The sequence below is a fragment of the Rhinolophus ferrumequinum genome, chromosome 5 (assembly GCF_004115265.2).
Source record: "Rhinolophus ferrumequinum isolate MPI-CBG mRhiFer1 chromosome 5, mRhiFer1_v1.p, whole genome shotgun sequence".
In the NCBI taxonomy this organism is placed as follows: Eukaryota; Metazoa; Chordata; class Mammalia; order Chiroptera; family Rhinolophidae; genus Rhinolophus; species Rhinolophus ferrumequinum.
This window is the reverse complement of record NC_046288.1, coordinates 18,098,668-18,112,843: the sequence shown is the minus strand read 5'-3', so window position 1 is coordinate 18,112,843 and position 14,176 is coordinate 18,098,668. Positions and strand designations below refer to the sequence as shown.

Sequence of the window (14,176 nt, the reverse complement as noted above, 5' to 3'; positions counted from 1 at the left end):
ATTTCTGGAAACATTCCTAAGGGAGGGAAAAAGGATCTGTTTCCTATGTTTGTCATGCGATGGAATGAAATGCAAAATGGGGAGCGGGTTACAGAGGGAGCATCTATTTTCCCTTTGATAGGATTGCTGAGAGGGAGCGTCAGTTTTGAGCTACGTTGGGGTTAAACAGTACGGACGGGACTGTGATGTTGTACGTGTGCAATTCCTGTCCTGAGCCGGGCAATTCCCTGTCGTCTCTGTCCTGAAGTCCCTGCCGCTGTGTTGCATAAGGGGCATGGTAAAATCTCACCGACCTGGCCTTTCTGCCACTGACTCTGACCTTGGACAAGTTACGTATTTAAGTGTTCTGAGCCTGTGTTTCCACTTGGAAGAGGGAAATAGTAATACTTATTGTCTATTATTTAAGGTGGCTGTTATGGGTTGAATTGTGTCCCCTCAAAAGGTATAATGAACCCTAACCCCCAGTACTTACAGGATGGTTGCAGATGTAATGGTTAAAGGAAGATCATACTAGAGAAGGATGGGCCCTTAATCCAATATATCTGGTGTCCTCATAAGAGGGAAGCCGGCTATGTGAAGACAGACACACAGGGAAATGCCATGTGGCAACAGAAACCGAGATTGGAGTGATGTAGCTGCAAACCAAAGAATGCCAAGGATTGATGGCTGTCACCACCAGAAGCTGTTAAGAGGCAAGGAAGGATTCCTCCCTACGTGTTTCTCAGAGGGAGCTTGCCCTTTCCTTGACTAAACTTCTAGCCTATAGAACTAACTGTGAGACAATCCATTTCTGTTATTTTAAGCCATACAGATTGTGGTCCTTTGTCACAGCAGCCGTAGGACGCTAATACAGTGGTGCAGGTGTAATTTATTTAGTGTGTGTGTACATTTTAATTGCAGAGGAAACACAGAATGAACCAGGTCACAAGAAGAAAACAAGGTAACTTTTCTTATGTATCTAAAACAAGGAAATGATATTATTTCCTCCGGAGCCAATACTCCCTCTCCAAACTCACCTCCCAATACTTTCTTTCCCATTCAATGCGCTCCAGAACACTGGCCTTCTCTTTGTACCTGTCATGACCACCCCCACCCTGCCACCACCATGTTCCTTCCTTAGGACCTTTGCATTAGCTGCTTCCTCTGCCTGGGACCCACCCAGGATTAACCCATGACTTCCTGCCTCCCTCAGAGAGGCCAACCCTGGCCACTCCATTTAATAATGCAATTTGTACTCCCACCTCACCCAGCACTCCGAAATCCCCTTACTCAGCTCACTTTTTCTTTTTTTTTCTAATTGGCTCCTACCATCCTAGTAATTTACTTATCTACTATGTGCATTATTTATTATCTGTCCTCCTCCATGCTAGAACATAAACTCCATGGGAGCAAGGATCTTCACCTGTTTTGCTCAATAATGTGAACAAACATCTAGAACAGTATCTAAGTCATATTACACGCTCAACAAGGACTTTTAAAAATCCATTATTTATTTCTAATTAACCATTTTATCATTACAGAAGCTGTACATGTGCATTGTAAAACATTACCAAAAATTAAAAACTTCAAATTCCCACCATCCAATAAAATCTCCCAAATTAGGATAAACCAGAGTGGTTTTAATCTTCTTTTAAGTGACTCCCAGGAGACTCCCATCTCTGAAGGAGAAATGTCATGGTTTGGATAACACCCACCTTACAAGCCTTGGTGTGTGGATTAAACAAAATATTGTATTCAAATACGTAATACAATGCTTGTCATAACAACGAATATAGGTAGTTATATAACTTCCTGTAATAGATATATATATATGGTTATAACAAATATAACCCACCGTGAGACACAAGGCCACTAACTATTCCATAGAATTTTATAACAGCAATATCAAAAAATAAACAAAATAATAAACCATGATAATTACACTTTTTATATTACACTCTCCCATTTGCAAAACATTTTCATATGAAATTTTCTCTTATAGATGAAAGAACTGGGGCTCAAAGAATTTAAGTGACTTGTCCAATTTACTGAGTTGGTAAATAGAGAGCAGGGAATTAAATCTAGAATTAGAAGATCATCAGTGATAAGGATCTTTTAATTTGATATTTAGTGAAATGCACACTATCCATTTTTATCCCATTCACAATACATGAAATACTCTTTAGTATATTCTCCATAAGCTACTTCCCTCCCCTCCCCATCCTTTAAACAAAAGACTTACCTATCTTAATAGCCACACGTCCTTTCCTTGTTGGGTAGCTCTCCACCAAAATTTTCTTGTAAAAAGGAGAATTCACCTTCAGTGTTAAGTGTGCCAAGAAATGGTATGCATTGTTGAGACAGTCTGGGAATCACTGCTATTGTGAACTGTTGAGAAAAAACAAAACATCAAGAGCTTTATATCTTTAATCCTCTCTATGAATGCCTTCAAAATTAATCTTTTGCCCATTCCTTGGCAGAAGTCAGTACAAAAGTTTTTTTGCTGACGTTTCCCAATTAGGTTTAGCAATATTAAATTTGCATTTCACAGCCTAATTTAATTGTAGGGCCTTAAAAGCATGTATTATAAACTGTTTCCACTTTTGAAGGGAATAAAAGAATTAGATCCATGAATACTGAGGCTCCCATCCTTCTTACATACAGAATTCTCTCATTTATTCTTCATGGTAGTTTAGCTAAAACTCAAGGGGCTAGAAGACACAAATTCAACCCAGCAGGAGTGAAGGCAGTCATCATTAGACTACATCCTCCCCTAAAGATAGTGAAGGCACCTTTTTATTCAAATACCAATCACAGAGTTAACTAGGTTAATGAACTCCCTCCCTGTGGGTAGGGCACACAAAATCCCTTCTAAATATTTCATAATGAAAACCATGATATAATGACTGCAGATTTTACCTGAAACGAAAGTGGAAATATCTGGGTAATAACCCCAGATTCAAATATGCCCTTTGCAAAGTCCAGAAAAAGAAGACAACTTTCTGGGGCAATGATACAGGAAGAAATCACTTCTAATCTCAGGATGACAATGGTTGTCTGGCCGTTGTTTACTGTGTGGGCTCAGAGAAGGAGTCCCAATTCTGGCGATGAGGGACTAGCTTGTATCAGACCAACTTCCCACTGAAAACAACTAGAATTACCAGATAAAAATTATTTTAAAAACCTGTTTAGGATTTCTGGTCAAGATGGTAGAGTATGTAAACCCTGTGCTTTCATCCTCCCATGACCACATCAAAATTACAACCAAATTACAGAACAACCATTACTAAGAATCACCTGAAGTCTAGCTGAACAGAAGTTCTATAACTAGGGGTATACAGAAGAAGCCAACTCGAGACTGGTAGGAAGGAGGACACAGGTGGTGAGGGATTGGGCTGGTCCCACACCCGCATGTGGCAGTTAAAAATCAGGAGGGATATCTTAGTTGCAGAGGTCTCCCCTGAGAAGCAAGTGGTCCTAGTCCCACACCAGGCACCCCAGCCTGGGATTCCAGTGCTGGGAAGAGAAGTTGCCACAACTTTTAGCTGTGAAAACCAGCAGAGATTGTAGCTGACTCACACAGAGGGCTGCTGGAGTCCCAGGCGTTCCTCTTAAAGAGTCTGTGCATGGACTTACTGATGGACTCACTACCTCTGAGCTCCAGCGCTGGAGCAGTAGCTTGAAAGGCACCAGGGATATACAGGGAGGAAATGAATTGTCTGGCTGCAAGGCGAGGACTGGAGGGGTAGCTTTCTCCCAGACAAAAGTGCTGGCAGAAGCCATTGTTTCTTTGTTGAGCCCTACCCCCTCCCAGAATGCAGAGGCAGGCAGCCACTATATCTGAGTCTCTATCAACGCAGCGAACACCATTTGTCTGCCCTGGTGATTCCCTGAGACTCTGCCCCACCCAACTTTCAGGCCCACCCAAGCCACTTCCACTGGCTTTCCCATACAAAAGGTCTGCTTGGCTCATGCTGCGAACTTTTCTAAAATCTCTCAAAGGTTGACAAATCCCAAACAAATAGCATCTGGCCTTGGTGTGCCCTGTACCTCTTGCTGAGCAGCCCCAGGTCTACAATTGGCAGCAGCCAGCCTCGGTTCATGGCTTGGACTCTCGTAGGCACCTGCAAGCACAATGTGGCTGGCTGTCATCTACAGATTGCTTTGTGGCTTATTCCAAGTGGCCCCAGGCAGGGTACAGTCTGTGGCTGAATTTGGCCTGTGGCAGGGCACCTTCCAGGAGCCCTCAGGGCTGGCATGCCCAATGGCCAACTTCGGGCCACATTGAAGCACCACCCAAATGCCTCAGAGGATGACACATCCAAAAAGCAGACTGGCAGACACCAAAGGCCTGCTAAAAGAAATTCTGCTCCATAAGGTTAGCCCCTGCACAACAGCTCCTCCACTATAGTCACAGCTAGTTCTCACAACCAATCAGCCTGAGGGTCAATACCTCCCATTGACATGTTAACAGCAATCAAGGCTCAACTACAACAGGAGAGTACACAAAACTCACACAAGGGACATACCTGGAGCACCTGGCTCAGGTGACCAAGGAGACTCAACACTGGGACCCACAGGACACCTATTACATCAGGCCACTCTGTCAAGACCGGGAGACACAGCAGCTCTAACTAATACATGAAAACAAAGACAGGCAGACAGCCAAAATGGGGAGACAAAGAAACATGTCCCAAATGAAAGAACAGAAAAAAGCTCTAGGAATAGAACTAAACAAAATGAAGACAAGCAATCTACCAGATGCAGAGTTCAAAACACTGGTTTTAATATGCTCAATGATCTGAGTGAGAATTTCAACAAAGAGATACGGAACATAAAAAATGGAGATAGAAAATATAAAAAAGAAAACAGTCAGAAATGAAGAATACAATAACTAAAATGAAGAATATATTAAAGGGAATCAACAGATTAGATTAAACAGAGGATCAAATCAGTGATTTAGAAGGTAGCAGAAAATACCCAATCAGAACAACAAAAAGAAAAAAGAATGCAAAAGTATGAGGAGCCTCTGGGACATCAAGTATACCAACATTTGCATTATAGGGGTACTAGAAGGAAAAGAGAGACAGCAAGGAATTGAAAACCTATTTGGAGAAATAATGACGGAAAACTTCCCTAACCTGGTGAAGGAAATAGACATACAAGCCCAGGAAGCTCAAACAGTCCCAAAAAGGATGAACCCAAAGAGGCCCACACCAAGACACATCATAATTAAAATGCCAAAGGATAAAGACAAAGAAAAAAATCTTAAAAGCAGCAAGAGAAAAGCCCTTAGTTACTTACAAGGGAGTTCCCATAAGACTGTCAGCTGATTTCTCAAGAGGAATTTTGCAGGCCAGATGGGATTGGCAGAAAATAATTCAAAGTGATGAAAACAAGGACTTACAACCAAGATTATTCTACACAGCTAAGCTATTACTTAGAATTGAAGGACAGATAAAGAGCTTCCCAGACAAGAAAAGCTAAAGGAGTTTATCACCACCAAACCAGTATTACAAGAAATGTTAAAGAGACTTATTTAAGAAGAAGGGGGAAAAAAGATAAAAAATACAAATGAAAAATGGCAACAATTACATATCTACCTATAATTACTTTAAATGTAAATGCATTAAATACTTCAATCAAAAGACATAGGGTGATTGGATGGATAAGAAAACAAAACCCTTACATACACTGCCTAAAAGAGTCTCACTTCAGATCAATAGATACACAAAGACTGAAAGTAAAGGAATGAAAAAGATATTTTATAAAAATGGAAATGACAGAAAAAAAGTTGAGATAGCAATAGTTATACCAGACAAAATAGACTTTAAAACAAAGGCTATAACAAGAGAAAAAAAAATGATCCAGTAATACCATTTCTGGGTATTTATCTGAAGGAACCCAAAACACTACTTTGAAGGGATATATGCATCCACATGTTCACTGCAGCATTCCAAGATATGGAGGCAACCTGGGAGTCCATCAATGGGTGAATGGAAAAAGTAGAGGTGGTACCTATATACATTGGAATATTACTTAGCCATAGAAAAGAATGAAATCTTGCCATGGCCAACAACATTGATGGACCTAGAGGGTATTATGCTGACTGGAGTAAGTCAGTCAGAGAAAGACAAATGCCTTAATTTCACTTATATATGGAATCTACAGAACAACTAAATGAACAAACAAAACAAACAAACACATAGATCAGAGAACATTTTGAGGGTTGCCAGACGGGAGGGGAGTTGAGGATATGAGTGAAAAAGGGGAAGGGATTAAGACATACAAATGGGCAGTTACAAAATAGTCATGGGGATGCAAAGTGTAGCATAAGGAATATAGTCAATAATATTGTAATAACTGTATATGGTGTCAGATGGGTACTAGAATTATTGGGGTGATTACCTAGTAAGTTATATGAATGTCTAATCACTATGTTGTAAACCTGAAACTAATACCATATTGTATGTCAACTGTAATTGAAAAATTTTTTAAATATATTAAGAAAAAAAAAAAAAGACTCAAACCTGTTTCAAGACATTGAAGTGCTACAAAGGACAGCCAGGCCATGAGAGGCCAAGATCTTAGGGAGAAGAGAAATAAAATTGAGGCAAGTCATGGTACCACTTTTCTTCTCAAGACATCTAATGATTTTTAAGAGGCACAGGTCAGAACTGCTGAGAAGAAAGCAGCTGCTTAGAGGCACATAAAGTGAGCAGACGTTTTGGCAGACTAGAGAGATCCCAAAGAGAAGGGAAGTGCAGAGAAGTGAGCTGGACATTCTGCCGCTCCAAGCATTTGCTAATTGATAAACAGTGTAAATTAAGCAAAAAAACAGCACTAAGGGGGGTAATTAGATAGAGATTTGACTGTTTCATGATGCTAGAGGAATGAAAATTAGAGTTCACAGCCCACCAAAAAAAGGAAAAGCCCAAGTAAATATCGTCGGTTTTTAGTTAGGACCCTGAAGGGCTACATCCAACGATGAAAGCCTAGAAACATACCAAAACTGAGCTTTCAATCACGTCTGTCCTTCATTGGATTGAGGAGGTCTGCCCTACTTTAACTGCCTATCAGAAGCAAAAGTAACCTCCGCAGAAAGATATCATCACTTACAGTATCTATGATTCCTTATACAAAATGCCCTGCATTCAATCAACAATTACTAGGTATACCAGAACATAGGTTCAAAAAAGAAAGACAACAAACACAGGCCCAGAGGTAACCAACTAGAGTTACAGGAAATGGTCTTTAAAATAACTATGATTGATAGGTTCAAAATTATAAAGATTGTAAAATATTTTAACACATCTCTTAGTAATTCACAGAATAAGCCACACCCCAAAAAATAAGAATACAAAAGATTTGAACAATACAATTAACAAACTCAACTTTAGTAATCTATACAGAATACCGAAACCAACAACAGAGACTACATATTCTTCAAAGGTACATGAAACATTTAAAGAAATTAGTCACATGTGGTTCACAAGGTAAGTCTCCAGAAATTACAAGAAATGGAAATCATAGTGTATTTTTCCGAACTTATTATTTTGAAGTAATATAGATTCACAGGAAATTGCAAAAATAGTATCTCTTTAAAAACTGAGGTAAAATTTACATACAGTGATATACACTGCTCTTAAGTGTACAATTTGATGATAAAGAAATTCAACTGTGTAACTGACAACAAAATAAAAATATAGAGCATTTCCATCACTCCAGGAAGTTCCCTCATGCCCCTTTCAGTGAATCCCCACATGCCAAAGACAATCACTATTCTCATACCTATTACCATAGACTAGTTTTGCTTGTTCCTGAGTGTCATATAAATGGGATCATATAGTATGTGCTCTTTTGTTTCTGGCTTTACTCACTCAGCATAAGGTCTCTGAGATTCATTTACACTGTTGCGTATATCAATAGTTCACTCCTCTTTATCCTGAGCAAGAAACAGTATGAAAATACCACAACTTATTGTGTATTCTCCTATGAGTGAAAATTTGATTGTTTCCATTTTAGAGTTACTATGAATAAAGCTACTATAAATATTTTTGTAAAAGTCTTTTTGTGAGCATATAATTGTATTTCTCTTGGTTAAATACTTGGGAGTGTAAATACTAGGCTATTGGGTTAAAGAATGTTTAACTTTATAAGAAGCTGCCAAACATTTTCCCAAAATGGGTATATCATTTTATACTCTCATCAGTAATATCTGACAGTTCAATTTACACAGCCTTGTCAGCATTTGGTATTGGCAGACTTTTAGTTTGAGCCATTCCAGTATGAGGTTTTTATTTACCTTTCCCTGGTGACTAATGATGATAACTTTTTGGATGTCGTCTTTTGTGTAATGTCTGTTCAAATCTTTTGCCCATTTTATAAATTGTGTGTTTTTAAATTGATTTATAAAAGTTCTTTATATATTCTGATTCCTTTGTCAGATATATGTATTACATCTATTTTCTCCTAGTCTGTGGTTTGCCTTTTCAACAGTCTTTTGATGAACACAAGTTTTTAGTGTAGATAAGCCCCAATTTATTATTTCTTTTCTTTATGTAAAGAAAAGGACACACTGCTTTGGGGGTCCTTTTAAGAAATCTTTGCCTACTTCAAAGTCTAAAAAATTTTTCTATGCTTGCTAGTTTTAAACTTTTAACTTTACATTTAGGTCTGTGATCTATCTCAAATTATTTTTGTGTGTGTGGTGTAAGGTATGGGTAAGAGGTTAATTCCCCCACACACACACTTGTTCTAGTAACATTTGTTGAAAAGACTTTATTCTCCCCATTGAATTGTCATAGAATCTTCACCAATTAATTAACATACAGCTTAGAATGCTTTCAATTAAGCTAGAAATTAATATAAAAATGATAAACAGAGAAAATTCAAATGTTTAAAAATTAAGCAGTAAGCAACCAAATAACACAAAAAACAAATCACAAGGGTAATTAGAAAAATTTTTGACTTAAGTAATGATGTGATGACGAATAAAAAATAATGAAATGTGGCTAAAGTTATATTTAAAAAGAAGGTTGGAAATCAGTTATTTATATACCCATCTCAAGGAATTAGAAAGAAAACAGAAAAAGAATGAACCATTTATATATCCATCTCAAGAAATTAGAAAAACAGAGAAATAAATCCAAAGAAAGGAAGGAAATAATAACAATAAGAACATAAATAAATGAATTAGAAAATAACCATAAATAAAGAAAAATCAACAAAGGCAAAAGTTGGTTCTTTGGAAAAGACTAATAACACTGATAAACCCTTTAGCAGGCCCTGGAAAAGCAGAGCCAAAGCTTCTCATTTCAACTCTGTTACCTAAGATTCTTCTCTTCACACCACTGATTTCAGACAGATTAAGTCTCCTCAGTTCCCCTACTGTTGTTCCCAGACAAGCACATGGTCTATTTTGTTTGTAAGAGTTCTGTTTTTATTTTTACAGAGAATAACAGAAATAAACAGGGGGCATTGCAAAGGTTCCAGAATCTCATATATGAGCTTTTTATCAATAACATTATGAGGTTAAAACATTGTTGACCTAATATTTGATACATCAGCTCCCAAGATGTGAAACTGTCAATAAGACTATCTGAAATACTATTTTACATCCACTATTATTAGGAGTGAACCTCATTTTAAGTATATAGTGTGCCTTAAAAGGGCAACTAACAACACTATAAAGTCAATGTGATTAGCAAGACATTTTAAAACGAAGTCTCTAGGATGTGAATAAAAATCTCTCTGTTTTTCACTGATGTTAAATTAAGTCACTGTGATATTCAACAAAATACTTAGTAATAAGTATTTTCAAACAAGACAAACAGCCATACACCATCTAAGAAATATTCGTTCTCCTTGTCACTGCAAAAAACGATTTAAATAATACACAAAAATCAACCACTTATATGAATAATTTATTGACAATTAAATAATGCACAGATAAAAAATACGGCATCAATCTAATTCATTGCTAATCAGTAGTTGAAGAAAATGTTAGTAGAGATTTGAGGAAAAAACATTTAAAAATTACTCAATATGCAAAATATGTCACACTATTTGATAAAGTACAGATGTCTCAATAGTGAAATACATGAAGAACTACTGTTTTAGTGAGCCACTAAGGAAAGAAATATAGTGGAAGAAATATATGTTCTAATAAAAAATGACTTCTTTAACAAAAACAATGTTTTATGGAAAATCTATACACATTGATTGAGTGGACTGAAAAAGAATCCAGGGAAAGATAATACCCCCCCCCGAAATGCATTCATTGCATGACTCATAGGCGAGTTATCAGAGAAAAGAAGGTGAATCCAGAAGTGCACCAAGCACTCCAGAATGGCACTGGCATGGTTAATTTAGTAGAATCATTATAAGACCTGTAATAAGATGGGAAGTGATCGTGAAAATCACAGTGTTTCCTTGGTTATTTCATACCAGAACACTGAGAAGAGTTGTCAAATTGTAAGTTGCCTTACATTTTTTTCTTTTGCAAATAGACAAGTGTTCTAAAACGTTCTCACTGCTTCGGTGATGGCAATTGACTGTCAGTTGTATGCTTCAGAAGGGACGATTTTTGGTGAAGAAAAGGAGCATACTGATTCTTTTTCTCTTTTTCCCCAAAAATATTGTCTAAATAGAAATACTGCAGATAGCCAGTTGTTATTTACTTTTCTGATAAAGTTGCTGCTTTAACAATGTGTGATAAAGTAACTACTTTTCAAGGAAATTCGCTCTATGAAAAGAATATTTTGAAAGGGAGTGTAGGGAGAGGTTCCCATCAGGTGATTTTGTTGTTGCTGAAAATAATGAAAGTCATCACCTTTAGGAGTCATCCTTGAATTCTCTCTTTCTCACATTTCCCACAACTAATTGTCCGCAAATCTTGTTTGATCTACCTTGAAAATACATCAAAAACATAACCATTCCTCATCATCTACGATGTTACCGTGCTAGTCCCAGCCATTACTACGTCATTCCTAGATTATAGCAACAGCTTTCTAGTCAATCTATCTGCATCACCTCCTCCCCTAAATCCTTCACCACACCACTGTCCCCAGCACCCAGTGTCACCTTATTGACGCCTGTGTATCTAGATCATGCCACTCATCTGCTCAAGGCGATGGTTTCTCAAATGTCTTAGAGCAAAAGCCAAGTTCCCGACAGTGGCCTACAAGTCCCTACATGACGTGACCACTACCTCACTGACCTCATTTCCTGTTGACCTCGTCTTTACCTAACCCGTAACGGCCTCACTCAAACCTCATGTTTATAATCTTCATGAGTCATTTGGGACGGTACTGAGTATTTACTATTAACCCAACATTATTAGTGAAATACATATCATTCTAAAGGAAGCACTTGTTTATGGACAGTCGCCTCTTGCATTTGCAGCAGGCATGTTCTATAAGGTGGCCACAGACACTGAATTAGTGACTACTGAACCACTGTTCCCAGGGGACATACAGGGTTAGCTTCCTGAGAGCCTCTGGCCACAACATAGCCATCAAGCAATCAATACATATACAAAATCTGATTTTGTGTGTTTGCAGCATTTAAAGACACTTTATGAATATATACTGGTGATTCATTAACATTGAACCCACAGCCAATAGCACTCATGCCTGAATGAAGCTTATCTAACACACATATTTCTCAATAAAGAACATCACAGCCTTCTTGTACTCAGCGAACACTACACAACACTTTAGCACTATGCTGGGGTGGGGGGGAATTTAAACAGAAACATAACCAATGACAAAAATACAAAAATGCAAAAAGCATGGCACTAAATAGACTGTGAGAAGGACACTTGTCTACAGTACGAGAGCAGAAACAAGAAGACAGAGGGCTGCCTTGTCTGACAGCTGGAGACATGCATGTTGGGCGACTTAAATTTTTCACCAATCTGTGCATGTCTTCAAATGACGACAAAAGTGCTGAAAGCACTGATTTTGGGACTATGCATAAATTTTAGCTAGTAGGCAAATGGGCAAATATAGAATCTGAGAACAATGAGGACTGAGATTGACTGTATGGTTCCAAGTATAAAATCTGGTTTTCCTCTCTTAAAATTCTTCCCATTCAGACAAAAGAGCCCTGGTGAAGCTCTAAGTAAATTTCATGATGCCCAGCAAGGTTTTAGCTCAATGAAACTAGCTTCATGGAAGCCCACTTGTAAATTGTTGAGGTAGCAATTTACAACTTGTCTGTCATATGCCGAACCTTTAGGTTTGGAAACCTCGCCTCATCTCTATTCATTTCCTGTCTCGTATCCTTAAGGGGTACCTTGCAGAACACTTGAAATGTTAACCGTGTGTTTATAATTCAAGAATGACTATAGCTGGGTACATTTTTTTCAGATACAAGAACAAAATCAGCAATCGTGGGACCATATATTTTTGGTACCACACTCTGCAGACTGACAGGAAGGGGAAGGAGAGGGAAGAACAATGGGATCCTTCAGTGGACTCAGAGTATGTATTAATAATTGCGTTTTTTTGCAATTATTTTTAACCTCTTAAACCACAATTACTTTTGCACCAACCTATATATATCCAGTACAACTCTTTGAATAAGTTAAAAAGTAGATTTTTTTCCATTTTCAATGGCCACGTATAGGATGATTCACAGCCTCTGCTCTCTGTGGGGTGCACCCTAAAAAACAAGTGCTAAGAATCAGTTTCCAGTATTTCAAGCTCTCAGTCCAGCAGTCAGGAAGACCAGGTGTCAGGACCACGTCTCAAGGATTCATTTACTTCTGCAAGTCATGATGCCTGTGACCTGCCACCTGAGAACAGATTGTAACAGAGAAGAAACTACAGCTGAATTACTCAGGAGGTTTCTGCCTGGAGTAGTAACTGCTGCTGGCTCTGGCCAGCTGGAATTAGGTTTCTGTCTGGGTGACTTTGGCTTTGCAGGCAGACACAACACGGTCACTTGGAGCAGTGTATTCTCAGCCTATTCTCAATAGCAATTGGCAAAAGAAGTCATGACACTAGTTGTGGCTCTCAGCAGAGACCGGAGTAGTGATACTACATCCTCCTTTCCCTCCTGCACGGTCGCCAACCTGACAGCAGGGTGCAGTAGAAATTCTCTGGACTTTGCTGTATATGAAATTATACGGTGGAGTTGGGGGGAAAAAATAAACATTACCTCCTTCCCTTTCTCCTCTACCTCTACCTCTACGTGCTAGCAGGAGTAGCCCAGGAAATCTGCTCCTTCATTCCTGCCTTCCTTAGTCTCTTACCCAACAGAACTCCTGGGAATGCGTAGCTGCAAAAGACCTACCTAACGCTGTGTGGTTGGAGCTATAAAGGAGAAAAATCTCAAGTCATTAGCACATGGAAACATCTTCACAGATGCCTTATCCATAGGAGTCAGACTCAAGGATTGAAGTCCACACCTACCCCTCCCCAGCCCCCAGATCTTATAATTTTCTATGATTCCTCTGCACACACACACACACGCTTCTTAACCAAACTACGAGTTTTGGTCATCTGTAAGGTAGCTGCTACTATTTGTACTTCTCTTCTTCCTTTCACTGTTAAACTTCAGAGGTAAGTGGTCTATACCTTGTATCTCCACTATCTCAACACTGTTCTCTGCGTCACCACCAGAATCACTCCTGACTCACCATTCTACTCAAACTGCACTTATGAAAGTCACCAAATGACCTCTGAATCCCAAGGAAAAGTCTTCTCTTGATTCACATTTGTCTTGACACTCACCATTCTCCCACCTACGGTACCCAAATATATGAGTATGGTGCTGGTAAGTAGACACCACTCTTTGAAATTGTCTGTCTCTTTAGTTTCCTTGATAACTCTGTCTTCTTGGTTGCTTTTAACCCTCTATATACTCTTTCTCCCTCCATACATAAATCTTCAGAGCAAACCAAGTATCTATTCCTCACCAGCTGTAATGACAACACAGTTTTCCTAAGACGGATACCTGTCATATTACTTTTTCATTCTCTGTCATTCTCCATGTCTGGTTAGTTTTTTAAAAACTCTAATTTGCTTCTTTCCTGGTCTTTTTAATCTGTTCTCCATCACCATCTGAATCCAGGCTCTCATCAACTACTCATGCCTGACTTGCTGCAATACCTAGTATTTAGTTAGTCTGCCTCTTCTGTGCCCTGGACATTATTGCCACATTCATCCAGCAAATTCTGCTTGCATAA

General features: G+C 38.6%; 1 protein-coding gene across 7 annotated transcripts in view; it reads right to left on the bottom strand.

Annotated features, from left to right (window-relative positions):
• Positions 1-14,176, bottom strand: part of CRACD (capping protein inhibiting regulator of actin dynamics) — a 256,852-nt gene that overhangs the window by 139,304 nt on the left and 103,372 nt on the right. For all 7 annotated transcript variants that reach the window (XM_033105791.1, XM_033105797.1, XM_033105789.1 and 4 more), the window contains exon 2: positions 2,222-2,367. The gene's annotated coding sequence lies outside the window, so the exon portion shown is untranslated. The remainder of the gene's footprint in view (positions 1-2,221; positions 2,368-14,176) is intronic.